The 27,232-nt window shown below is 42.8% G+C and overlaps 1 protein-coding gene, 1 non-coding gene and 1 pseudogene across 2 annotated transcripts in view; 1 reads left to right on the top strand and 2 right to left on the bottom strand.

The window, feature by feature from the left end:
- LOC127489541 (uncharacterized) overlaps window positions 1–27,232 on the bottom strand; it is a 511,334-nt gene that overhangs the window by 127,865 nt on the left and 356,237 nt on the right. The window lies entirely within an intron of this gene.
- Window positions 15,640–16,420, bottom strand: LOC149122896 (proline-rich nuclear receptor coactivator 2-like; annotated as a pseudogene).
- The window catches only part of LOC149122895 (uncharacterized), a 178,714-nt gene continuing 174,659 nt past the window's right edge, over window positions 23,178–27,232 (top strand). The window contains 1 exon segment of the mRNA XM_089312504.1: window positions 23,178–23,460. The gene's annotated coding sequence lies outside the window, so the exon portion shown is untranslated.

Genomic DNA, 27,232 nt, shown 5'->3' with positions numbered 1-27,232 from the left:
TCTTTTTTTCCTCTGTGTAACTCTTTCAAATAAGTAAATAATTATTTTAAAAAATCTTAAATCCACAGCTAAAAGCAAATAAAATTACTCTTCATATATTATATGTATTTTAAAAATATGGATAAGAGAAGCAGACAGGTCTAGTAGTTAGATGCCTGAATCCTACATTACACTGCATAAGTTTGATATCTTCATCCAGAACCATATTCCAGTTTCCTGTTACTGCAGACCCTGTAAAGCAATGGTGATGGTTCAACTAACTGGGTTCCTGTCACCCATTTGGGAAACCTATATAGAGTTCTTGACACCACCTTTAGTATTGGCACAATCTTGACCAATGTAGATATTTGGGGAGTGAACCAGTGACAGGGAGCTTTAAGCCTAATAGTCGATTTTATTCTGCAGCCAATCTTTTACAACTACTTTGACAGAAATCTTTTCAAAACCAGACCATCCCTGAAATCTTTAGTTTGCATGCTCGCACGCTGATGCTTAGATGTTCCAATATCTAATTTGGTCACAGTAGTCTGGATAACCAAGGTTACATGTTGGGGTGTGCAAATGAAAGGAAAAACAGGACATGGGGTCTCTTCCTCCAGAAAGTGTGCACAGACTAACCAGGTGTGGTTTCTTTACTGATAAGGATTACAACAACCTATTGTAGAGCACATGCATGTGTTCATAGAACTAAGGATTCTCTGAAACACGTTTAGCAAGATATAGTAGATAAACATTGTGAGAGTCCTGAATCCACACTGGCCTGAGGCATCTCCCCCACTCTTTCTTGGCATCAGAAAGCAAAAGCACAGAGGTGCTGTGCTTATGGAGAGCCTCATCTTTCCCACAAATCAGGCCTGAGAGACTTTCTGTGCCTCACTGTTCCCACAACTGCCCCTAGTTATAAATCAGGCAGACATACTGTACCTCCTGGTATCAGGTATCTTCTCCAGCTGCTCCAGCCCACATCCCACATCCATTTGTTTGGCTGCTCCAATCCATCTCCCACCTATCTCCCACCTCCCTTGGTACAAGTTCCCTATGAAACCCCAGCCCTACACATGAGCCCAGAGCGCCTCTCCCTCTGAGGATACTCCTGGCAGTTCTTCGCCCTAATAAAACTTTTTCTTTGCTCAGCATGGTCTTGGTTGTAGTTCCCAGTCATGGTTGCAAACCCTAACAAACATGTCTGAAAAAGCAGTTGCATGTTCTTGTGAAGCCTACATTCTCCCAAGGGCTCAATGCTCTTCTTGTTAGTAGGTCATACGCTATCCTTAATCAGTACCTGAGGTCACACTCTGTGTACTAGAAAGAAAATGTCTTCACTAAGAGTGCTCTGGCAGAAATCTTATTCTCCACAGTCACACTTTATCATCTTTACAAATCTGCCTAGAAACAAGCAGGTTGACCAGATCTGAGTCCACTGTGTGTGTGAATGAACGTGACTTTTTGCTTCATATCTAATGCTGTTCCTCTATTTTGGATTGCATATATGTTTGTGGGCTTATGCTTTGATTCATAGTAATTCCTCATGTTATGGAATTGATTTGCACTGAACACAAACTGCAAATAAAATAAATGAAATGTTGAAAGAGAAAAAAGGAATTTATCCAAATGTTCCTATACATCCAATAAATTTTTTAAGTTTAAATTGGTGAACACAAATGAATAACTCCATCTTGCTCTTCTATCCAAGCCTCTCATTTCTCCCTCACTCAATGTTGCTCAACCTCTCCCAGTCCCTCTAACACTGATTGTGCTCCCTGCAGGAGTGTCTGCCTCCCCACTGCACTATGAGCTTCTGCCTTCACTCAGCTCTATCTCCTGTGTGCACCACTCACTTAAATTCACTTCGATCACTCCAATGGTTAATGAGGGAATTATTTCTTTAGCAATTCCATGACATAGAAGAGAAAAATCACAGTCTTTCATGTTTTTTCTCTGTAGGAAAATTCTTCATGGAGAAAGAAATGCTAATGTAAATGTTGGAAAGATATTATTGATCATCCTCTGGCCTGATACACTTGGACAAAGGTCCTACAAAAATAAAACTAGAACTATATTTATTGGATGCATTTCCAAGTTTCAGGCCAAGATGAGAGGCTGCCCATTTTCTTACAAAGGAGGATCCAATCACAGACTGAACTGCATTTGCATCATCATAAACTCAGCAGAGACTGGTGTATCTTCCTGTATTCTCACCCAAAGAGAGTGTGATAACTAAGGAAGCAAACTGGAGAGAGAAAGGAGACATCATTGCAGTCTTCCCAACATTCCTAGATAGCACCAGTCATGAATCTCCACTCTTTTGGGAATAGCCTGCCACCAGCCCTACTCACAAGCACCCAAAGAGTCACATATGACCAACACAGGGAGCCCTTTTCTTATTCAGGGTCATGTAGAAGAGGGCTTGAGTACTGTATCTCACAAGGGCAGGTGTCATTCTAAGGTAAGTGACATATACATGTGTCTACACACACACACCAGATCTCTAGGATTTTTTAATCTAAAAATTCCATTTCCACTGAATAGCATACCCTTCCTACCATTTATAACCACTCTTCTACTTTCTGTTTCTAGTATTCTATTTTACTTATTTTAAAGGTTTATATTATTTATTTGAAAGGCAGAGTTCCAGAGAGTGGTAGAGCCAGAGACAGAGGTCTTTCATCCACTGGTTCACTCCCCAAAACACCGAGATAACCAGAGCTGAGCCAATCTGAAGCCAGGAGCCAGGAGTTTCTTCCAGGCTTCCCACTCGGATGCAGGGGCCCAAGGTCTTGGGCCATCTTCTCCTGCTTTCCCAGGCCATATCAGAGTTCTGGATCAGAAGTGGAGCAGCCAGGACTAGAACCAGCACCCATATGGGATGCTGGCACTGTAGGCAGGAGCTTAAACCCCACTGCCCCACAGTGCCAGTCCCTCTGACTACCTTATTTATTTCATATGATTAGAATATTGCAGTATTTTTCCTTTGGGGACTGATACTTGTGGCTAATTTCATTTAGTAAAATATATTCAAGGTTCATCCATGTCACAGGATTTCCTTTTCTTCTGTGCCTGCATAACTTTTCACTGTGAGTACAGGCCACACTAGAAATCTTGGCTACAGTGAATTATGCTGTGGTGAATAATATTTATATGTTGCTTATATTGAACTTTCAATACTTTTAGATGTATACTCAGAAGTGAGAGTATTAGATCACATAAAAATTCTATTTTTAATGTAATTAAGAGACACTGTTTTCTGTGGTGGTTGTGCCATTTTATGTTACCACAAACAACACACATGTGGCTGAAAATCTTTGTATCTTCACCAACACAATTGGGTATTTCTTTTTTTTTTTTAAAAGAACAGGAGCAGGAGATCTTATTGGCCATTTCCAGGCCATGGTTATGAAGATCTCTTTGCATGTGCACTCAAAGTGATTCAGCATTGGGCTTCATTGTCAATGTGGTGCAATTGCTCCTCACCCAGGGAGAAGTATATGACTCTGCTAAGTACATTTTCAACTTCGTGCAATGGTTCTTTTTTAAAAAAAAAAAAAAAGATTTATTTATTTATTTGAAAGTCAGAGTTAGACAGAGAAAGGAGAAGCAGAGAGGGAGAGAGAGGTCTTCCATCCAATGGTTCACTCCCCAGTTGGCCCCAATGGCTGGAGCTGCACCGATCCAAAGCCATGAGCCAGGAGCTTCTTCCAGGTCTCCCATGTGGGTGCAGGGGCCCAAGGACTTTGGCCATCTTCTACTGCTTTCCCAGGCCATAGCAGAGAGCTGGATGGGAAGTGGAGCAGCCAGGACTTGAGCCAGCATCCATATGGGATGCCAGCACTTCAGGCCAGGGTGTTAACCCACTGTGCCACAGCGCTGGCCCCTGTGCAATGGTTCTAACGGTAGGTCTGGTGGTATCATAACCCCATCTGGCTATCAATACTGTTTCTGTTCCAGGTAACTTTCTGTTAGTAAGGCCAAACACAGATTTCTGTCTGAACATTTCTCTAGCTTAGGATTCACATAAAAGATGAGCACCATCACATCATTCTTCTTCCCATTCTGTCTGCCATGACCTAGAGTGTAGACCTATCAGGCTGACCCATATTTTAACTCTTCCAATAAATCGTTCCTATATGGGACAGAACACCCTACATGAGGCTCCCAAAAAACAGACACAAAAGGGGAAGTAGTGTTGCAATGCCCAAGTGGGATCAGAGTGGTGACCTTGCCTAGAGTTTCCTTCTTTGGGACAACCCATGTCACCATGGGGTCCTTCCTGCCCAAATGTCCGAGGTATCAATAGTGAGAGCTGAGCCAATATCTGCAGGATTTCTTGAGTCTGGGCACCTGGAAAGTCAGGACAGAGCAGAACAGATGGCTTTCTCCAGTGGGTCTTCAGCAAAGAAAGCTTGACACAATGAGTTCCAGGTTCTATTGTTGACTTTCATCAAGAAATTGATTTCATTTCTTGGGATCCACTTTCATAGGATTCCTCAGCAGAAAAGACCTCTCCAAAGTCTCATCCTCCTTCTGGCTCATGCCGTGTCCATAATCACATAGCTGAATCCAAAAACCCCAGGGAGTGCTGGGTACAATCAGGACCCAGCTTTGCACAGACAGAACTGAGTTCCAACATGGTTCCCTCTAAATGCTCAGTTATGTGACCTTGAGAAATCACTGTACCTCCTAAAGACTCTGTAGCCTGGGCAATGGCAAGTAGAATGGCAGTTACTAGGAGTTAGGGATAGTGGAATTATAGGAAATTTTCATTCATTGGGTAGAGTTTCAGTCTCATAAGGAAAAACAGTTCTAAATATTGGTCACACCGCAATGTGCTTATCCTCCACATTGCTCAACAAACACAGCAATGTGCTTATACTCAACACTACTCAACATACACTTAGAAATGCTTAAATGATAAAATCCTGTGATGCCTACATGCTATATGGATGCCAGTTTGAGTCTTGGGTGCTCCACTTTCCATCCAACTCTTCACTAATGTGCCTGGGAAAGCAGTGGGAAATGTCTCAAGTACTTGGCCCTGGCACACACATGGGGCACCTGGAAGAATCCCCTGCCTCTTGGCTTCAGATTGGCACAACTCAGGCCATTGTGGCCATTTTGGGAGTGAAGCAGTGGATGGAAGATTTCTCTGTCTCTACCTCTCTAACTTTGTGTTTGAAATAAACAAAACAAATCTTTAAAACAAAAAAGAACTCTTGATGTAAACAAGGCAAATACCCCAGTTGCCCCTCTTCCAGGCCAGCTCTCTGCTGTGGCCTGGGAGTGCAGTGGAGGATGGCCCAAGTGCTTGGGCCCTGCACCCCATGGGAGACCAGGAGAAGTACCTGGCTCCTGCCATTGGATCAGCGTGGTGCACCGGCCGCAGCGCGCCAGCCGCGGCGGCCATTGGAGGGTGAACCAATGGCAAAGGAAGACCTTTCTCTCTGTCTCTCTCTCTCTCACTGTCCACTCTGCCTGTCAAAAAAAAAAAAAGGCAAATACACATCTCATAAAAGTTAACATGTTATGCTTTCTCAGAAGCGCCATTAATACTTGCTAATTTTGTAAAATCTCCTATATTTTCCCATTTCCACAATAACATTTCTGATTCCATTTTGATGAGCTGCTATGTTGATTTTTTTTTAATAGGAATCAGCAGATGCCATCTTCTCTCACTAAGGACACTAATGACAGAGTGCAGAAGCCATGTTCAATGTGAGTGAGGCCTGGATCCCCTCCCTCCTGGCTGTGTTTGAGGGAAACATAATTTGGTCACCCCTGGCATCTTACACTAGGTGGAAGCAGGTGTGCCTTGTTATGAACATAGGACCATTTGTTCACAGCCAGGGCTAAATCCTGGGGCCTGTGCATTCCCTCATAAGATGTGCATGCCTGAGCCCCAACTCCTCATGCACCAACACTGCCACAGCAGGAAGAACAAGCATGACCCTTGCCCCTGCAGCAGGAGCTAGTTCTATCCTCACTTACCACTTGCACTGACAGGTGGGATGGATCACTCCCTGAAGTCCTGGGATGATGCTCTCGGTAGAAGACATGGATTTGTGCCAGGGAAAAGCATCAGAGCTTGAGGATCATACCAGCCCAACCCCATTTCTGCATAACAAAATATTTCTCCTGTTGTGTTTCCTTGGAGTAGAAGTTTTTATTTTTTTCTTTTTATTCATCATTTTCTACATCTTGAAAATTTATTGAGTCTTCTTCAGGGTTCTATGTATATTTTGAATTCCTCATTTTGTTCCCATATTATTCTTGATATTGAGTTGTTCACCTGTGTACTTTCCTAGGTTGAACAACATGTATACTCAACCACAGAGCACTACAATATGTAAAGCAAATGTTGACAGCTCTGAAGGGGTAAACAGCAATGGAACAAACAGAAGAGGCCAATACTCCACTTTCAAAATAAAAGAGAATATCTAGGTGGGAAATCAATAGAGAGTGGTAGATTTGAACACTGTAAATCAACTTTTCCTAACAGTTACACAGAGAGCATTCTACCCGACAGCAGCAGAACATGTGTTCTTCTCAACAGCTGTCAAAAATTCTCCAGGTGGGATCATCTAATTCAGAAAAAAATATGTCAACAATTTTTAGAAAATTGAAGTCATACCACTGTTTTTCATAACCCCAATAGAATAAAAATAGGAATCTATTTGAGAAAAACTGGAAAAGTCACACATACGTGGATCTCAATCCACAGTGTCAGCCATTGGCTTGAAGAAGAAATGAAAAAGGAAATAAAGAATATTTCAGTGAGTACATTCTGAGTTTTTTTAAAAGATTTATTTATTTATTTGAAAGGCAGAGTTACACAGAGAAAGAAGGAGAGGCAGAGAGTCAGGTCTTCCATCTGTTGGTCATTCCCCAGATGGCCACAATGGCCGGAGCTGAGGCAATCCTGAGCCAGGAGCCAGGAGCTTCTTCCAGATTTCCCACATGGGTGCAGGGGTCCAAGAACTTGTGCCAACTTCTGCTGCTTTCTCAGGCCACAGTAGAGAGCTAGATCAGAAGTGGAACAGCCGGGACTTGAACCGGTACCCATATGGAAAGCTAGCAGTGTAGGTGGTGGCTTTACCCACTGCACCACAGCGCCAGCCCCTATTTTGAGTTTTGAGCTGGGACCCATATCAACAATCACAATCCTCAAGTCCAGGCTTGGGTACAAAGAGAAACCAGGTGGTCATGGAAGGTCACCAGTAGAAAAGCTCTTTGAACACTGAGAACCATGGGGATCTTTAAACAGAGCAGACAGAAGTCTTCTTACTGCCCACAACAAATTTAGGAGACCAGGATGCTGATGCTTATGACCGAGTTCAAAGGCAGACTGCAAAGTCATATATATTTTATATAAAATATAAACATTCCATAGTCTGCTGAGCTTTATTTTATAAATGGATTGATTATACATGAGCTCCCCCATAACACTTAGTAAATAGCTCAGTTTGCTCATTCAGCATATGTTCTTTACATGTCAGGCACTAGACACTATTCTAAGTATATGGGATGGAGCAGCAAAAAGACACAATCAGGAAGGCTGCTTTTTAATAGGTCACAGACTAGATATGAGAAAATGAATGAAAATTCACACTGATGCCATAATAAGTGCTATAAAAACATAAGTGTGCGATATAAAAAAGCTGCTTTGAGTACTCTGACCAAATCAATCCATTTCCTCCTAAAGTGTAGTATCCCCAAATGCTTGATCATGATATGAGATTTTATTTTGCTGAAAGGCAGAGTAACAGGGAAGGAGATTCACATACATGAAGGAGGAGTGCAGAGAGAGAGAGAGAGAGAGAGAGAGACTTCCATTCACTGGTTCCCTCCCCTAAATGGCTGCAACAGTTGGGCCTGGGCCAGACTGAAGCTAGCAGTCAGGAACCCCATCTGAGTATTTCATGTGGGTGGCAAGGAGTCAAGTAATCGAGCCATTATCTGCTAATTCCTAGGCACAGGTTAGGAGATTGGATCAGAAAGAACACAGCTAGGATTCAAGTTGGCACTCTGATAGGGAGTGCAAGCATCATAAGTGATAGTTTAATGTGCTGTACCACAATGCCAGTCCCAGCAACTGAGTTTTATGTATGTTTATATTCTTGATGATTATTTCTTATTCCATTTTTGCACTGGAACCTGTGAACTAAACTGCAGTAGAAGGCAGAGAAAAGTTTATTTTCCTGAGAACAAATGTAGGTTTCACTCAGACTTGTTCCTGGAGGCTATTTAACACATCTCAGGTTGTTTCTTTGGTTGACTTTTCTTCTAGATGTTCCAGTGTCTCAGGGTCTTTCACATATTAGTCTCCTTGTGCTCCCCTCTCTGGATTGTCTGTTCCAAGGGCTCTTGTTTCCTCACCTATTAACATCCTCCCACTGTCTCTAACTCTCCTCACTGTGTAAATGAGGGCATAGGCTTTTGGCTTGGTGCAGGAAAAGTGCCACACATGCCACCTTAGCAGCCTCCATGTGATATCACTTATCACTTCCAGCTTTTGCATGACATGGGTAAGCTCCAGAAATTCTGTGACAGTGGGCATACTTGATGTGAGATTCCTAGTACATCCAGATCTGTATGACAGATTAGCATGGTGTCTTTGGAGTGACTGTCTAACTGCTTGTTTCCAAGAAAACAAGCATTCTATGTGACATCCATCGTGACCAATAGAAATCTGTGAAAATCAGGGCCAGCACTATGTGCAAATATTAGGCCTCAATCTGCAATGCCAGCATCTTGTATGAGCATTCATTTGAGTCCTTACTGCTCCTCTTCCAATCCAACACCTATAAATACATGTTGGAAAGCAGTGGAGTCATCACCCAAGTACTTGGGTCCTTACACCCACATGGGAGACCTGAATGGAGTTCAAGGCTCCTGGATTTGTTCTGGTTCAGCCTCAGCTATTGTGGCCATTTGGAGAGTAGACTAATAGATGGAAGATCTCTCTCTCTCTCTTTCAACTATCTATCTTTCTCCTTCTCTGTCACTCAGCCTTCTATATTTTAAAGATTTATTTGTTTCTTTTGAAAGTCAGAGTTGCACAGAGAGAGGAAGAGACAGAGACAGAGGGAGAAATCTTCCATCTGCTTGTTCACTCCCTCCAGATGGCTACAATGGCTGGTGTTGGTTCAGGCTAAAGCCATGAGTCAGGAGATTCTTCCAGTCTCCGTGCGAGTGGCTGGAGCTCAAACACTTGTGCCATCCTCTGTTGCTTTTCCCAGGCCATTAGCAGGGAGCTGGACTGGAAATGGAGCAGCCAGAACATAAACATATAAGATGGCAGCATCACAGGTGCTAACTTTACCCATTACCCCTCAAAGCCAGCCCTTCTGCCTTTCAAATAAATAAATAAATCTATTTTTAAAAAATAAATCTTTGAGTATCTTCCTGGTTGTGTTTGAAATCATCTAGCCAATGAATGCAATGGTGTGATAACATCACTACAATGAACAGGGACCCCGACACTGGGAATTGATCCTGTGCCCAGCATGTAGAATTTGGTAGGTTGTTTTCTAAGTCTTTTTAAAAATCTATTTATTTGAAATAGAGCTACAGAGAGAGAGAAGAGACAGAGAGAGAGAGAGACCTTCCTTCCACTGGTTCACTCCACAAATGCCTGCAATATCCAGAGATGGGCCGAGCTGAAGCGAGGAGCCAGGAGCTTCATCCAGGCCTCCCACATGGCAGGCAGGGGCCCAAGTCCTTGGGCCAGCTTCTTTTAAGATTTATTTTGCTTATTTGGAAGTCAGGGTTACACAGAGAGAAAAGGAGAGGCAGAGAGAGAGAGAGAAAGGTCTTCCATCCACTGGTTCACTCCCCAGTTGGCCACAATGGCTGGAGCTGCACCCATCTGAAGCCAGGAGCCAGGAGCTTCCTGCAGGTCTTCCCATGTGGGTGCAGGAGCCCAAGGACTTGGGTCATTTTCCACTGCTTTTCCAGGCCATAGCAGAGAGCTGGATCAGAAGTGGAGCTTCCAGGACTCGAACTGGTGCCTATATGGGATGCCAGCACTGCAGACTGTGGCTTCACCTGCTATGCCACAGCACTGGCCCCTGGGCCATCTTCTGATGCTTTCCAGGGCACACTAGTATTGAACTGGATCAGAAATGGAGCAGCCAAGTCTCAAACTGGTACCCACATGGGATGCTAGCATCACTGGAAGTGGCTTAAGCCACTATGCCACAACAGTGCCCCCCCCCAATGTTTTGAGAGTGCTCCTGGGATGGCAAGTATTTGTCAAGTGGTTTGTATGTGTCAGACTCTACAGTACCTCAACATGTTATGAGTGTCCCTCATGTTCAGAAACCAAGTCACCACTCCTCCAAACCTGTTTCCTCTGAGACTGAGTTTCTGAACAGGACACAGTTGCCACAAGAGCCCATCCATCCTCCAGGTCACAAGGGATGCTGAGATGACAGCAGCTGTCAGGTAGCAAGGGGTCATAGAACACTTCAGCACTGGCTGGGGGTGCAAAAGAACATTTCAATTTTGCAGAGACCTGAAATCTGGGGCCTGACCCTGGAGGAGAGAAGCAGCCTCTGTGCTACTGGGAGGAAACATCACAAGATTTCCCTACTGGGACCCCAAGTTACAGAAAGATGCTGCTGCTCCCTTTTCTGAACCTCCAAATGACAGGTTTGCCAGCTGCAGTCTTTGCAGCCTTCCTGGGCTCCCTTAACCCACATGAGTAGGCACAAGACCCAACAGACAGGTGCCAACCAGTCACTAGATTTGGAGTTTTACTGCATGTCACTATTGCTCCCTAGAGAGTCCAGTTGATGCATTTCAGTAATTTCTCTCTGTGGGACACTTGAAGCAAGTTTACTCATCAGTGCAGTGTATAAGCCCTCTGAGAGTGGTTCTGAATTGGAGTGCTGAGGAGCCATTGATGTTTAGCTCTACCCAAAAGGTAAGGATGAACCCTGGGATGTATGTCATTTACCTGCGTGTTTACCTATTCAAATATCCCCAAGATATCAAGCATTACAGTTATTAAAAATATATCTTGGGTCCACTGTCTGAAATGATGACACCCTATATAGGCACTGCTTCATGTACTAACTGCTACACTTCTTTCTTTTTTTTTTTTTTAAGATTTATTTACTTATTTGAAAGGCAGAAATACAGAGAGGCAGAAACAGAGAAAAAGAGGTCTTCCATCCAGTGATTCACTCTCCAGATGGCTGTAATGGATGGAGCTGAGCTGATCTGAAGCCAGGAGCTAGGAACTCTCTCTGGATCTCCCACTCAAGGGTAGCTGCCTGATGACTTGAGCCATTGTCTACTGTTTTCCCAGAGAGCAGGATCAGAAGTGGAGCAGCCAGGACTCAAACTGGCATCCACATGGGATGCTGGCACTGTAGGTGGTCGCTTTACCTGCTACACCACAGTGCCAGCCCCTTCTGCACTTCTGATCTAGTTCCCTGCTAATAGGCCTGAGAATGCAGTGAAAGATGACCCAAGGCTTTGGGCCTCTGCACCCTTGTGGAAGACCCAGATGGAGTTCAAGCCTCCTGCTTCAATCTGTCCCAGACCTAGCCATCACTGATAGATTCTGTGTGTGTGTTTGTGTGTGTGTTTGTAATTCTGCCTTTCAAATATATATATGTATGTATGTAAATATATATATATAGTACATCAAGCTACTGCCTAAAAAAAAAAAAAAAGAAAAGAAAAACACTCAAAATCAATGGCTCCCCTTGTGGCACAGTGGGTTAACCCACCAGCTGTGGTGCTGGAGTCCCATATCAGAGTGCTAGATTAAATTCTGAATGATTGACATTTTGCCCAGTTCCCTGCTGTTCCACCTGGGAAAGCAGCAGAAAATGGCCCAAATACTTGAGTCTCTGACACTCATGTGTGAGATCCAGCTAGTATTCCTGTCTGATGGCTTCAGCTAAGTCCATCTTGGTTGTTGTCATCATGTGAGATGTGAACCAATGGATGAAAGTTCTCTATCAGTATGCCTTTCAAATAAATCATTAAAAATAAAAGAATAAAATGCATAAATATTTAAGCTTAATGCTAGAAAGCATTTGATTAAATTCAGCATCTAAGTTTTAAAGAAACTGTTAGCAGAAAAGTAAAATATCAGAATTTTTTATTATAATCAAAATTGTCTCTGAGGAGCCCATAACAACCAGTATCATTAAGATAAGACAATGAAAGCTCTTTTCCTGGGAGTTTACCCTGACAAAACTACCTCCTTCCATTCTATTTCTGCAACATTGTACTAGAAGTGTAGTCAGGAAAAGGAAACAACAAAATGGAAGCATTAGATAAATGGATCAAATTTTAAGCAACAAAATTTTATTTTGTTTTTAGAAAACTTTTGTTTAATAAATACAAATTTTGAAAATACAACTTTTGGATTAGAGCAGTTTTTCTCCCCATCACCACCCTCCCACCTGCAAAACATCCCATCTCCTATTCCTTCTCCCATCCCATTCTTCATTAAGATTCATTTTTAATTATCTTTATATACAGTATATACTTATTATATACTAACGAAAGATTTCAACAGATTGCACATGCACAGACACACAAAGTGTAAAGTATTGTTTGAATACTGGTTTTACCATTAATTCACATAGTACAAAACATCAAGGACACAGATCTTACATGGGAAGTAAGTGCAGGGTGACTCCTGTTGTTGATTTAACAATTGCCACTCTTATTTATGATGTCAGTTATCACCCGAGCCTCTTGTCATGAGCTGCCAAGGCTATGGAAATGTCTTGAGTTCACAAACTCTGACCTTATTTAGACAAGGCCATAATCAAAGTGGAAGTTCTCTCTTCCCTTCAGAGAATGGTACCTCCTTTTTTGATGGTCCCCTCTTTCCACAGGCATCTCACTCACAGAGATCGTTCATTTAGGTCATTTTTTTGCCACAGTGTCTTGGCTTTCCATGCCTGAGAAACTCTCATGGGCTTTTTAGCCAGATCTGAATGCCTTAAGGGCTGATTCTGAGGCCAGAGTGCTGTTTAGGGCATTTGTGATTCTAGGAGTCTGCTGTGTATCTTGCTTCCCATGTTGGATCATTCTCTCCTTTTTAATTTTTTCAATTATTTTTAGCAGGCACTGATCTTATTTATGTGATCCCTTTGACAATTAATGCTATCTTTATAATCAATTATGAACTTAAACTGATCACTTTGACTAGTAAGATGGCATCAGTACCTGCCAACTTAATGGGATTTGGAGCCCCATGGCATGTTTCTAGCTCTACCATTAGGGGTAAGTCCGAGTGAGCATGTGCAAAAATGTACCTCTCCTCCCTCTCTATTCCCACTCTTATTTTTGACAAGGATCAATTTTCAGTTGAATTTAAACACCTAAGAATAATTGTATGTTAATTAAAGAGTTCAATCAATGGTATTAAGTAGAAAAAGGAAATACTAAAAAGAATAAAATAGTAAGCTACTCCTCAACAGTCAGGACAAGGGCTGATCAAGTCATTGTTTCTCATCATGTCAGTTTCACTTCTACAGGCTTCCTTTTAGGTGCTCAGTTAGTTGTCACAGATCAGGGAGAACATATGATATTTGTCCCTTTGGGACTGGCTTATTTTACTCAGCATGATGTTTTCCAGATTCCTCCATTTTGTTGCAAATGATCAGATTTTTTAAAAATTGCTGTGCAGTATTCTATAGAGTGCATATCCCATAATTTATTTATCCAGTCTTCTGCTGATGGGCATTTAGGTTGATTCCATGTCTTAGCTATTGTGAATTGAGCTGCAATAAACACTGAGGTACAAATAGCTCTTTTATTTACCAATTTAATTTCCCTTAGGTAAATTCCAAGGAGTGGGATGGCTGGGTTGTGTGGTAGGGCTATATTCAGATTTCTGAGGAATCTCCAAAGTGTCTTACGTAATGGCTTTACCAGTTCACCTTCCCACCAACCATAGATTAGTGTGCCTTTTTTCCCACATCCTCACCAGCATCTGTTGTTCCTTGATTTCTGTATGAAAGCCTTTCTAACTGGGGCAAGGTGAAACCTCATTGTGGTTTTGATTTGCATTTCCCTGATGGCTAGTGATCCTGAACATTTTTTCATGTGTTTGTTGGCCATTTGGATTTCCTCTTTTGAAAAATGTCTGCTTAGGTCCTTGGCCCATCTCTTAAGTGGGTTGTTTTGTTTTTGTGGAGTTTTTTGATCTCTTTATAGATTCTGGTTATTAATCTTTTATCAGTTGCATAATTTGCAAACATTTTTTCCCATTCTGTTTGTTGCCTCTTTAATTTTCTGACTGTTTCTTTTGCAGTACAGAAACTTCTCAATTTGCTGTAATCCCAATTGTTAATTTCAGCATTTTTTGACAGTGTAACTGGCTTAATTTTTAAGTTTTATTTTTAATTTACCTTTCAAAATGTACCTAGGTATTATATGCAAGAAATGCTTTTATATAATAGGTTGTCCCCTGGATTACTTATTACACAAAACTCCACTGGTACTACACATTTCAAGTGTTTTTGAATCATAGAACCTAAGAATTTGTGAAAACCAAAAGGAATCTTTAAGACTGGAGGAACTCTACAACAGCTCAACTTTGGGCTTGATTGGAGATGGGAGAAGGGATGTTCCTGTACTGCATTTCACATCTCTCAAAAATAGGAAGTGTTTTAGCAGCTTAAAGCTTTTTCAGTTATATTATAAAACTCATTACACACTAGGATTTCCTCTGAAATATAGTTTACATCCCAATCAGTCATTACATACACTGGCATTTCAGCACAGGGGCAAACTAAAAACATTTCAGACCTTTAAAATTAGGCCATAGTATAAAAAACAATCCATGGTCTTACATTCAGCAAGTTCATACCAAAATACTCTTTGTGAGATAAAAGCCAAGAAAACTTGACATATGCTACAAGATTACATGTATTTACATGGCTCTTTCTTCCCTAGTGAAGGTTCACATTTTACAGTTCCCCACTTTAAGCAAGCTTTGCAGGGATGTTAAGGTCACTGACAGAATAGCTTGTGCAGTGCTATAATACAAAATATGTATTTGAAAGCTATTGAGTGACCATCAAATACTGTTCCTATAAAAAATGGTTTGGATGCATTCATTAGCAGACACCTATGGAACTGCAGTTAAAGAAGGCTGATGGGTAAACTTGTGCCCTTCCCACTCACCACTGCATAATCCACTGAACTGTAACTTATTAAGGAAAATTCACATTTTCTTTTGGCAGTGCATTGGGTTGTTGACATTACTAGTTTGTTTCTAGAACATAAACTTTCAAAGGTTCAACTAGTTTTTGATCCTTGTGTTAGGTGATTAATTTGATTCACTGACCTTAAGCAGCTCACTACTGATCCATGAATGATAATCATAACTACTTTCCCCCAACAGACAATAGAAAACTTATTCCTTTTGCCCTCCCCTAAATCTAAACGAATGAGAATCCAAACTTGAATGGTTTCACCTCAAAGTTACTCAATTGAGGACACTTAGTAGGAAGTACAATTATTCAGTTATCTTAAGTTGCATTGATACTACCATTATATCACAGTGCACACAAAACAAATGAGATATGTGCTTATACTAATCAGTTTTACACAAATAAACCCCCTAGTCAAATTTGTTTCAGGCCAATTTAAACATTAGCACTTAACAGTTTTATACCTGTACTTTAAGTAAGGTTTTAAGTTGAAATGTCATTATTTCTTTATCTGAAGGATTAAAGGAAACAGGACCCCAGTGGCTAGGTGGTTTGGGAAGAACACTTGGTGATGGCGGCTCACTGAGTTTGGCTCCAGCATAGTTCTGATTGGCTTGTGGCTTAAAAAGTAAGCTAGGACTTGACAAGTTCGCGTTCCAGTTTTAATTATTTGGGAAGTTTTTGTTCTTCTCTCCGTTTTGCATGGCTTGCCATGTGGCTGCTGATGAGTTGTAACCATGTCCTCTTTCTTTTTTCTTATGAACAATCTTCATCTGGGAATTCTGATCCTTGGTCTTCTGTCTGTTAAGCTGCTGTTGGTTCTTACTATTTCTAGACTGAGGGGCTGGAATGTTATACCTCTTTCCACCACCCATCTTCAGCTTCTTTGTCACCTTTCAGTCTGCTGCCCAGAGTGCAGGGTTCCCACTGCCTGGCCTCTTCCTTGCTGCCACGCCTAGCTTTCTGGCTGATCCTCTCCTTTGTCTCAGGACAGAGGTGTTCATGGGCCGGTCTGCCGAGTTCAGCCTAGGAGCTGAGGCCAACATCTGAGTGTCCTCAGCACACAAGCGTGAGAGAAGTCCAACTTCACGCTCGGAACTACGGCGGCTGCTGCCTCTCGACATAGAGGCCTCCCTCCCTTTCCAGGGAGAGACAAAAGCAGGGATCAAACAACCTGCAAGCACCGATTAGCTAGCAGCTGACCGCCTGGTGTCTCCAACCGACGTCCACCTCCTGCCTCTACAGACCAATTTTAGCATTGACTGCCTGTGCCTCTAGGGTTTTTCCCAAGAAGTCTGCCTGTGCCTATATCTTGCAGGGTTTCTCCCATGTTCTCTAGTAATTTGATGGTGTCGGGTAGTAAGGTTAGATCTTTAATCTAAGTTGAGTGGATTTTTGTGTAAGGTGTAAGGTGTGGTTTTGCTTCATACTTCTGCATGTGGAAATCCAGTTTTCCTAGCACAATTTGTTGAACAAACTGTCCTTGCTCCAGGAATTGGTTTTAGCTCCTTGATCAAATATAAGTTGACTGTACATGTTTGGATTGATTTCTGGTGTTTCTATTCTGTTCCACTGGTCTATCCATGTGTTCCTGTAAAAGTACCATGCTGTTTTGATTACAACTGCCCTGTAGTATGTCCTGAAATCTGGTATTGTGATGCCGCCAGCTCTGTTTTTGTGTACAAGATTGCTTTAGCTATTCGAGGTCTCCTGTGCCTCCATATGAATTTCAGCATCATTTTTTTCCAGATCTGAGAACAATGTCTTTGGTATCTTGATTGGGATTGCATTGAATCTATAAATTGCTTTTGGGAGAATGGACATTTTGAAGATATTGATTCTTCTAATCCATGAACAGGGAAGATTTTTTTCATCTCTTGGTATCCTCTTCTATTTCTTTCTTTAAAGTTTTGTTAATTCTCATCATAGAGATCTTTGACATCCATGGTTAAGTTTATTCCAAGGTATTTGATTGTTTTTGTAGCTATTGTGAATGGGATTGATCTTAGAAGTTCTTTCACAGCCATGGCATTGCCTGTGTATACAAAGGCTGTTGATTTTTGTGCACTGATTTTATATCCTGCAACTTCGCCAAACTCTTCTATGAGTTCCAATAGTCTCTTAGTAGAGTTCTTTGGATCCCCTAAATAAAGAATCATATTGTCTGCAAAGATGGATAGTTTGAGTTCTTCCTTCCCAATTTGTATCCCTGTAATTTCTTTTTCTTGCCAAATGGCTCTGGCAAAAACTTCCAGTACTATATTGAATAGCAATGGTGAGAGTGGGCATTGCTGTCTGGTACCGGATCTCAGTGTGTTGTGTTCCCAATTGCCCAGATAGAAAGAACCAGTGAGACTCACTGTAATGCAAAGAATGAAGGGACTTTATTTGTAGGTCCAGCATGCTGGGGCCCCAGCCTCCCATGCAATGCAGTGCTGGGAGACCAAGACCCCCTTCTTTTTGTTCTCAGGGTTTTATAGTTCCCAGGCAAACAAGTATTACATCTGCATTCCTTCCTTCCCCTGGGCCTGCAGGAGCAAGGGCGGCCCACCTTATTGGTTGCCTCCACCTGGTCCTGCAGACAGGACCAAGGACTGCCCGGTGTCAGGTTTCATCTTCTCATACCAGGGGCATCCTGGGCCTAGTCAGTTTTTTTGTCTTGTGAGAAGCCTGTCATGGCATGGCTCTGGCCTCTCACAAGTGGAAATGCTTCCAACCTTTCCCCATTCGCTATGATACTGCCTGTGGGTTTTTCATCAATTGCCTTGATTGTATTGAGGAATGTCCCTTCTACACCCAATTAAACAACAAAATTTTCAATATATGTGGTTGACTCTACAATCTACAGAGGTAATCCAAAACAAACTATAAACTGACAAGAGAATTAAGTGATATTAGTGAGTATAAGATCAATATATATCAAGTGGCTTTCCATGTAGCAGCAGGGAAAAATAGAAAGCCATTTTAAAGGACAAAATACAGACTAGAAAACTTCTATAAAGTATCTTTAAATATTTTTCAAATCATTAAAAAAGCAAAATGACCTAAAACAAAATTAAGTCAAAAAAATGAAGAAAATGAAAAGCTCAGAATTCATTAAATTTTGAGTAAATTTCATCTCTTGTAAAGGAGTTTATTGGAAGCTCCAGGTCATAAGATCCCAGCAGAATCACAGACATTGGAGGGTGGGAGAGATCCCCACTCTCATGTGGTTGAGTCATCATGAAGGTGACAGCAGCCCCTGCTCTTAGGAGAGCGAGGCCCAAGGAGGGTGAGCACCTCCAGACCTGAGCCCAGTACTCAACCCTCACTACCCCCACCAGCCACAGCCTGGATGAATGGCACCCCTTCTCCCCAACTGTCACAGAAATCTAGTAGGTGTGACTCTGATTGGCTGCATCTTCTCTGACATGATGCCTTCTCATTGGCTCAGCAAACTGTCCAATCAGACACACTGGATCAACAATGAAGAGCAACATGGGGTCTTTTTCTTCATGCTGCTAAATACAGCTTCTCCAGTCTGCTGCTTATAGTGGTTCCACGAGGCTCGTTCTTTGTCATCTGTGAAGTTCTCTCACTACAAAAACCATCAGAAGGATGCCTGGGATCTGGAATATGGTGAGTTTGTGGGGTTAGTTGCCTCCTGCTTGCAAGATGGTATCTGGCATGGGACACTGGATATCTTCTCATTCCTGAATGTGGTGACTTTGGCTCAGCCCTAGAGCTCTGTATTTTTCCAAATTGTGTGGTTAGGATGCACAGGTTCTTAGGGAGAATCCAGATTTCATGCATGAAATTTGGGGGAGAACCCATGATTTGTGGGATCCCCTGTCCCTTGTTTTTCCTCCTGGATAATGTAATTCCCCTCAGTTAGGAAACAGGTCACTAAATCCACAACCCAGTCCTCTTGCCACAGCTCTTCCTAAGGGAGTGAGGCTCTCATATTGTTGTTGGATATGAGCTGACCCTGGGGCAGAGAGCTGGATTAGAAGTTGGGCAGCCAGGCCTCAAACCGGTGCTCATATGGGATGCCAGCGCTTCAGGCCAGGGCATTAACCTGCTGTGCCACAGCACCGGCCCCTGTACTGTTTGCTTATTAAAAATTGTGAAAGACAATGGACTTTTTGTTTACATAAATCATTGATATAAGACAAACCATTTTAGACTACTTTAGAATAATTTGAAATTCTTTGCTCTTATTTTAAAGGCTTTTTAGGATTATTTCAAAATGCAAATTAAGGAACCAATAGATAGGGAAGAGAAAAATGAGAATGAGAATGTGTCTTGGCACCCAAGATATGTTCCAAATAACAAAGAGGTAGCTTTGGGATCCACAAGAGAGAAGTCCCACACTTCCAGGAACAAAAAGTGCTTGCCAAGGTCCCGCATGCACCTAAAGGTCAACCAATGAGGATCAGAAGCACCTCAACCTTTAACCCCCATGCCCTGTATCTATAAAAGGAGCCCTCCCAACCTCTGAAGCATGACTTCCCTGGCCCCCACTCTGTTGGAACTGGTGAACCTTGCCCAGGAGGGGAATCCCAATAAATACCTGTAAACTGATTCATTTGGCTAGGAAGATTTCTTACACACTGGACACCTTGCACAAAGAATGCAAGTGATCTTTGTCCTAACATGACATAAAACTGGTGTTTGGCAAGGAGAGAGAGGAACAAAGGAGAACAAATAACTTAAGGAATATAAGGGAATATAAGAATGTTACAGATTTGTAGCAGATAACTTTGTGTGAGGTTGCTTTGGCTGAGATTAGAAGGAAATTATTTCTATGAGTTTCTCATGTTATATAAGTGCCAAGACAGAACTATGGATTTGAGCAACATGCTAAAGCAATAAAGTTATTTAGTTACAGATATATATATATGTGTGTATATATATATCTGTAATAAGATACATATATGTGTATATGTATGTATATATATCTGTAATAAGTCATATATATACTTTATATACACATATATATGTATATATATACATATAAGTCTTAATGTTTCATTTTGAAATCTATTTTTAATGCAATTTCCTTTTTAGTAATTTCTACTTAATTGATAATTTTCTTTGTCAAATTTCTAGGCATCTCCTGTAAGTTATTTCTTCCTCCTTGGTTCTGACTGTTGTGACCTGACATTAAAACTGTTTTATTTAGAAACCTAAGGTTATGCCTACTTCACTAGGATAACTTGATTCTTCTGTCTTTTTGTTAGGTAAGAAGTCAGAAATTAACCTATGTGTGTGACAAGGGCCTAAGGAAAGGGACATCTACAGCAGTCCAGCATTCGCATTTCAAAGTCACCCAATAACATTGCAGGTGCTGTCCAGTATCTGCACTGCAAAGTCCTGCCCTCAGACCCTGATAACCTTCCAGGGGGCCCTGCCCCTTCTATCTGGCCTGATAAGCATCCTTCCTCTAAGGCAGGAACCCTAGAGAGAAACCCCTTGGCTAAGCTAGCCAGGCTTCCCCTGTCTGACTTCAGTGGGAAACTCAGAAAGGAATTTTTTGTATTTACACCCAAGAAGTCCCTTGTTCTGGAGAAGAAGGAGACAGCAAAAAGGTGGAAAGGCAAGACCCAGCCCCTTAAAAGCCCCAGCCTAAATGTGAACTAGGCACTCTCTCTGGTTTGTCTGGAGAGGTGCCCATCTGTTCTTACGGATGTCCCAACCCTAATAAACTTTGCTACTTTGCTTTCCACTGTTCTCTGTCTCACACCTGAGTTCTTTCTTGCATAAATACAAGGACCCTTAGCTTCTTCTCCAGTGACATTTCCTTAATGTGTTTAATTTTTCCCATGTAATCAGACAATTCCTTCAGCTTTTGATTCTAAGTGTATTCTTCTATCGAAGGCTTTCATGTTGTTCAATAATGTTTTTAGATAGGAAGATAGAAGTTAGCCTATGTGTGTGAAAGCAGCCATGGGAAACAAAACACGTGCCCCACAGAAGTTATGCAGTAGTCTTAGAAGCATGTGCAGGCCAGCAGCACCAGTCAAACAGAATCTGAAGGGGGGAGTGGGAATGAAAAGAGGGACAAGGGTCAGAGAATGGAGCCAAGACAAGGCTCCTTTATTCCAGTGTCTCAGCGATATTTATACATAACCAGCTATAGCTCAAGGCAACACAGAGGATAATACCATACACAAGCAACTTATCGGGCTTTCTGCAACACAGTCATAACAGTTAATTTTAGCAGAGTGTTCTTGTTTAATCATTCCCCTTCAACATGGGAGTATGTGACTTTTTTATCTCAGGAATTCCACAAGCTGAGACGGACCATGACTTGTCTATGACTTCTTTATGGGCTGCCTATAGAAGCAGGCCTTGGGAAACAGCCCAATATTTTATACTACAAAGTCCTGACTTATCCCAATAACTTCATAGGTGGTTCTAGTCTTCCCCTCCAATAAACACACACCCGGAAAACACTGTTTGCTTGGTGCAAAGAAGGCTACTGAGTCTGATAAAATTACCTAATTTTGTACCTGGGAAATCTTTTGTCTAGGAGAGGAATGTGTGTGTGTGTGTGTGTGTGTAGAAACAGTGAGAAGTAGACACCCAGCTCTTAGAAATCCCATTATTGACCAGTGCCACAGCTCACTAGGCTAATCCTCCACCTGCGGCACCAGCACCCCAGGTTCTAGTCCCAGTCGGGGCACCAGATCCTGTCCCAGTTGCTCCTCTTCCAGTCCAGCTCTCTGCTGTGGCCTGGGAAGGAAGTGGAGAATGGCCCAAGTGTTTGGGTCCTGCACCCACATGGGAGACCAGGAGGAAGCATCTGGCTCCTGACTTAGGATTGGCACAGTGCACTGGCCACCAAGTGCTAGCTGGAGCGGCCACTTGGCGGGTGAACCAATGGAAAAGGGAAGACTTTTCTCTCAGTCTCTCTCTCTCACTAACTCTGCCTGTCAAAAAAAAGAAAGAAAGAAAGAAAGAAAGAAAGAAAGAAAGAAAGAAAGAAAGAAAGAAAGAAAGAAAGAAATCCTATTGTTAACTTTTGCTCCTCACAATCAACTTCATAGGGGCATCTGTGGAAATTTACAGTAGGTTTTTAAGAGAGCAGGGAAGCCCCAGGTCTCTGTTCTATCATTAGGCTGAGGCAGAGCTGAAGGACTCAGGTGCTGACCACCAGGAGGAATCAGAGAACTTAAGCCTTGTCATTGATCTAGCAACAAGCCATGACATCCGACACCAGAGACTGTCAACTCTTCCATGACTTCACCACACCAAAGTAATGGGGGAAAATGGTGATGAAGGAAGGTGCCTGGGGTGCCTGTCTCACAAGGAATTTAATGTGGACACGCAGTGAGCAAAGCAAGATTTATTTACATGAGAAACCTCTTGCCACAGCAGCCACTAGGGGGTCTCCAAGAGAGGGAGACCTGAAAAATGGAGTGGAGTTTTTTAACCACAATTTGGATGAGCAGAATAATAACAGCTAACAATTAGTCAGAGGCTGGGGACAAAACCCATCAATAATCCTGTCTAGCTAGCTCCTGTTAAAACAAAAATCCAGCTGAATAGTAGGATAGGCAAATTCTTTCTATTCTCCAGATAAAACTAGAAGCTCAGAAGGGCAGATCATTGCTTCCTTGCTATTTTCATGATAAAATTAGAAACTGGGGGAGTGGGATCACCACTTCTGTCTTGCTAATAGACAGGTTCTGGGGAGAAGCAAGCATCTTGTCCACTCTTACAAGAACTCCCCATTAGGCCATTTAGTTCTTACACCAGCACCCCCTGCATTACAACCTCTTTATAAACCCTGATCACCCTCCTCCAACAGCATGGTAGTCCTAATGAAGGCATCCTACCTTCCCCTAATCTTGTGAGTAATATTTGCAGAAGAGTTTCGGAAGCCTACTGAAAAAAAGGAGGTGATTTGGAAGGGCAGGCTTTAGACCCAGCTGACAGAGAACCCTCCCCCAACTGAGGTAGAAAGCACCTCCCTCCTGACACCCTGGACTCCCCTGACTGTCTAGTGGGACCTTCCTCAGAACAAAGCCTGAAAATCTGCATAATTGTCAATTGAATAGACTCATTGTTTTATTTCAAGCCTGGTGCTCCAATTACCCCTGTCCCTTTAAACATCCTCTGTGCTGCGCGGTTGGGTAGAAAAAGGCTTCTTTGGATTGGAGGACTTTCTTTCCCAAGACTGCAGCTGCCTTCTGGAAATACACCCTTTCCTCTGGCCAGCACTCAGCTATGGCGAATTGAAGCGGTGAGCATCCAGAGCCGGATTATGTGTCTGGAAACAACACTGGTGAGCTAGCCCAGAAGTCTGCGATGTATTTTTGTTGTTGTTGTTGTTATTTAAAGATTTTATTTATTTATTGGAAAGTCAGAGTTACACAGAGAGGAGAGGCAGAGAGAGAGAGGGAGAGGCCTTCCATCCGATGATTCACTCCTCAATTGGCCATAATAGCTGGAGCTGCATCGATCTGAAGCCAGGAGTCAGGAGCTTCTTCCGGGTTCTCCCACACAGGTTAGGGGCCCAAGGACTTGTGCCATCTTCTACTGCTTTCCCAGGCTGTAGCACAGAGCTGGATGGGAAGAGGAGCAGCCGGGATGAGAACTGGTGGCCAAATGGGATGGCAGCACTTCAGGCCAGGGCTTTAACCCACTGAGCCACAGTGCTGGCCCCTGGAATGTATTTTTCAAGTGGCTTAACCCTTTCACATTAGTAAGGACAGCAATGGTCACTTGTACCTCCACTCCAGAGCCGCTTTTGAGCTAACATTTTGGCTGGGACTCTGGGGACATCCCCACAGCTTCTGAGAGCACTTTCTCTCCGGGACTTTCCTTTCTGTTCCCGCTGTGGCATTAGCTACCTTGTGGGGAGTCAATGGCTCCCCTTTGTGTCCAGAGTCAACAGCTCTGAGACTGGGTAAGTTGAACCAGGGGCATACCTGTGCCAGCCTGTGGCACAATGAACTAGGTTTCCTAAAACAGAGAGTGGGAATGCGGGGACAAGGACGCAAAGAATGGAGCCAAGACAAGTCCTGATCAAGGCTCGTTTATTGAATAAATCCAGTAGTATTTAAACATGACCAATTGTTTACAAGAAGGAGCACAAAAGATTTACATATCAAAAAGGCTCTTAAGGTTACAAAGAGTTCCCAATAAGGTTCTTAATTATTGATTACAAGGGTACAATAAAACACTTAGGGGATAAATGTAGGTTACAGGTGTGACTGATTATCTGTATCATCTCTTGTGAAAGGTTTAGGTTCTTCCTGTCTCTTCCAGGAATCTCCCTAGCCCAATTGTCTGTGCCGGGAAGTCTCCATTCATATGTTTAAGTGTAAACAAATGGAGTGACTACCTGTGGCTGCCCACACATACCTGCAATTTCTGTCTCTGCTCTTTGGGCTCATGGCATTTGGACCTGGTTTAGGTCATTTTTTGTGGTACTGGTGTGTAGGAGATGGATTCTAAGATTTTTACTTCAGCCTCCCTGTGAGGAAATTTGGATATTTTTGGGAAGAGTACTCATTTGGTTGTTTGTATGAGGATTTCTTCCTCTTGGGTGAAATATGAGTGGTTCAATCTAATTTTCATCCAAAATCACCTTGAGTTGCATCGTGGCTGATTGGGCAGGATATAGTTAAGATCTTATGTCGAAGAAAAACATGGTGTTCTATTGTAATATTGCATGGCCTGCATATGTGTTAAATTTAAGAGAAGGTGGTTGTTAAGTGGGATTTTTAAATGTTTATTTTGCAGAGTTAGAGAGGCAGAGGCGGGGGGGGGGGTGTCCTGTTAGGAAAAGAGGCACAGAATAGAGAGGAGGTAGTGTATGAATTTATAGCCGGACCAAATTTATTCAGGGAAAACAAATCTGTAGAGATGGTAACCAACTGCAACTGTCCACGTACCCATGATGGAACACCTGACAGAAGGCCCTGACCCCCAGGGAAGGCTGGGGATGGGGGTGAGGTAGGGGGCAGCAAGCAGAGGGGAATTCCTGGAACTGGCCTTTCAGGTGGCTGTAAGGGGTGGAGTATGAAGACAGCAGAGTGTGAGACCCAATTGAGGTGTTTTTTTTTTTTTTTTTTTAAAGATTTATTTATTTACTTGAAAGTCAGAGTTAAGCAGAGAGGGAAGGAGAGGCAGAGAGGGAGAGAAGGCTTCCATCCTCTGGTTCACTCCCCAGATGGCCACAATGGCCAGAGAAGGTACATCGATCTGAAGCCAGGAGCCAGGAGCTTCTTCTGGGTCTCCCACATGGGTGCAGGGCCCAAGGACTTGGGCTGTCTTCCACTGCTTTCCCAGGCATAGCAGAAAGCTGGATTAGAAATGGAGCAGCCAGGACTCAAACCAGCACCCATAAGAGATTCCTGCACTGCAGACAGCGGCTTTACCTGCTATGCCACAGCGCAGGCCCTCCAATTGTGTTTCTAGGTCAAAGAGTATATTCCAATGTTTATCTCTTTCGTTCAATGCAGGAGAATGGCTGAGGCTTATGTCCTTCTTCCTTGTTCCATCAGGTCCTTCATCTACTGGTTTACTTCTCAGATGGCTGCAATGGCCAGAGCTGGGCTGATTTGAATCCAGGAGCCAGGAGCTTTCTCTGGGTTCCCCCCACACACACCCAATGCAAGGGCCCAAGGGCCTGAGCCATTCTCCTCTGCTCCCCCAGGGCCACATCAGAGACCTGGATCACAATTGGAGCACCCAGGACCAGCCCCAATGGGCACCCACATGGGATGCTGGCACTCACTGCAGGTGGCTGCTTTACCCAACATGCCACAGCATCAGTGGATTTCTAACAGTAGAGGTTTTGTGAGAGTTCTGGTAAATGGGATGGAGTAAGCATTTAAATCCCTTAAACCTTCCAGCAACTGTGTCTGTGGCTGTTGATGTCCAAGGAGACAGGTTAGGAGTCCTTGTCAATTTAGAAAATGCAGGAACTTCAGCTCTGCCTCAGCCCAGTGGTAGAGCAGAGACCCTGGGGCTCCCTGGTCTCTTAAAAAATCTATCATAGGGGCCAGCACCATGGCTCACTTGGTTAATCCTCCACCTGCAGCACTGGCATCCCATATGGGTGCCGAGTTCTAGTCCCGATTGCTCCTGTTCCAGTCCAACTTTGCTGTGGACCAGGAAGGCAGTGGAGGATGTCCCAAGTGCTTGGGCCCTGCACCCACATGGGAAACAAGAAGCACCTGGCTCCTGGCTTCATTCAGATTGGCACAGCGCCCGCTGTAGTGGCCATTTGGGGAGTGAACCAATGGAAGGAAGACCTTTCTGTCTCTCTCACCGACTATCTGTCAAATAAATTAAAAAAATTTTTTTTTAAAAATCTATTGTAAATTTCCACAAAGGCCTCTGATAAAATTGACTGTGAGGAACAAGAGTTAATAAAGCAATAAAAGATGTTTTTCCAACAGAGTGCTTACTGAATCTGAAATGAGGATATAATTATCTTTATGTATGTTAGTGTCCAGTACCATCACTGGGACTGAAGTTGCTTTCTGAGTTAAATGCTCAAGTAAATTTTTCAGGAACAATAGGGTTAATTGAGGTTACTAACAGCAGGAAGTAATTATATTCAGTTGATTGGAGCTTTTAAAAAGGAATTTTAACCATACTAAAGCCATCCTCCTTCTCTTTTCCTTTTCACATTTTATATAACAAAAACCAATTACTGATATTGTATATTGCCTGAATTACTCTGGTGAATAGTAGCATTTGTATAATGGTGGACATTTGCCCCAGCTAACAAAGAAGCCTTCACCCAACTGATGCTGAGCCCCCTGGTTAAGAGGCCTCATCAGAAAAAAGCTTGGGCATTTACATATTGTCAATTAAGGTGACTCATTGTTTTATTTACCTCCCCTGAAGCTACCCTTGTCCTTTAAGAAACCCTTAAGCAGTTATGGTCTGGGACAGCAGTAGAAGATGGCCCAAGTCCTTGGGCTCCTGCTCCCAAGTGGGAGACCCAGAATGATCTCAGGCTCCTGGCCTCGGATTGACACAGCTCTGGCCATCACAGCCCATTGGGGAGTGAACCTTTGGATGGAAGACCTCTCTCT

This window comes from Oryctolagus cuniculus, chromosome 13, assembly GCF_051225735.1.
Source record: "Oryctolagus cuniculus isolate XC-2025 breed Fujian yellow rabbit chromosome 13, ASM5122573v1, whole genome shotgun sequence".
Taxonomy (NCBI): domain Eukaryota; kingdom Metazoa; phylum Chordata; class Mammalia; order Lagomorpha; family Leporidae; genus Oryctolagus; species Oryctolagus cuniculus.
The sequence above is the reverse complement of the archived record's forward strand: the minus strand, read 5'-3'. Positions and strand labels throughout refer to the sequence as shown.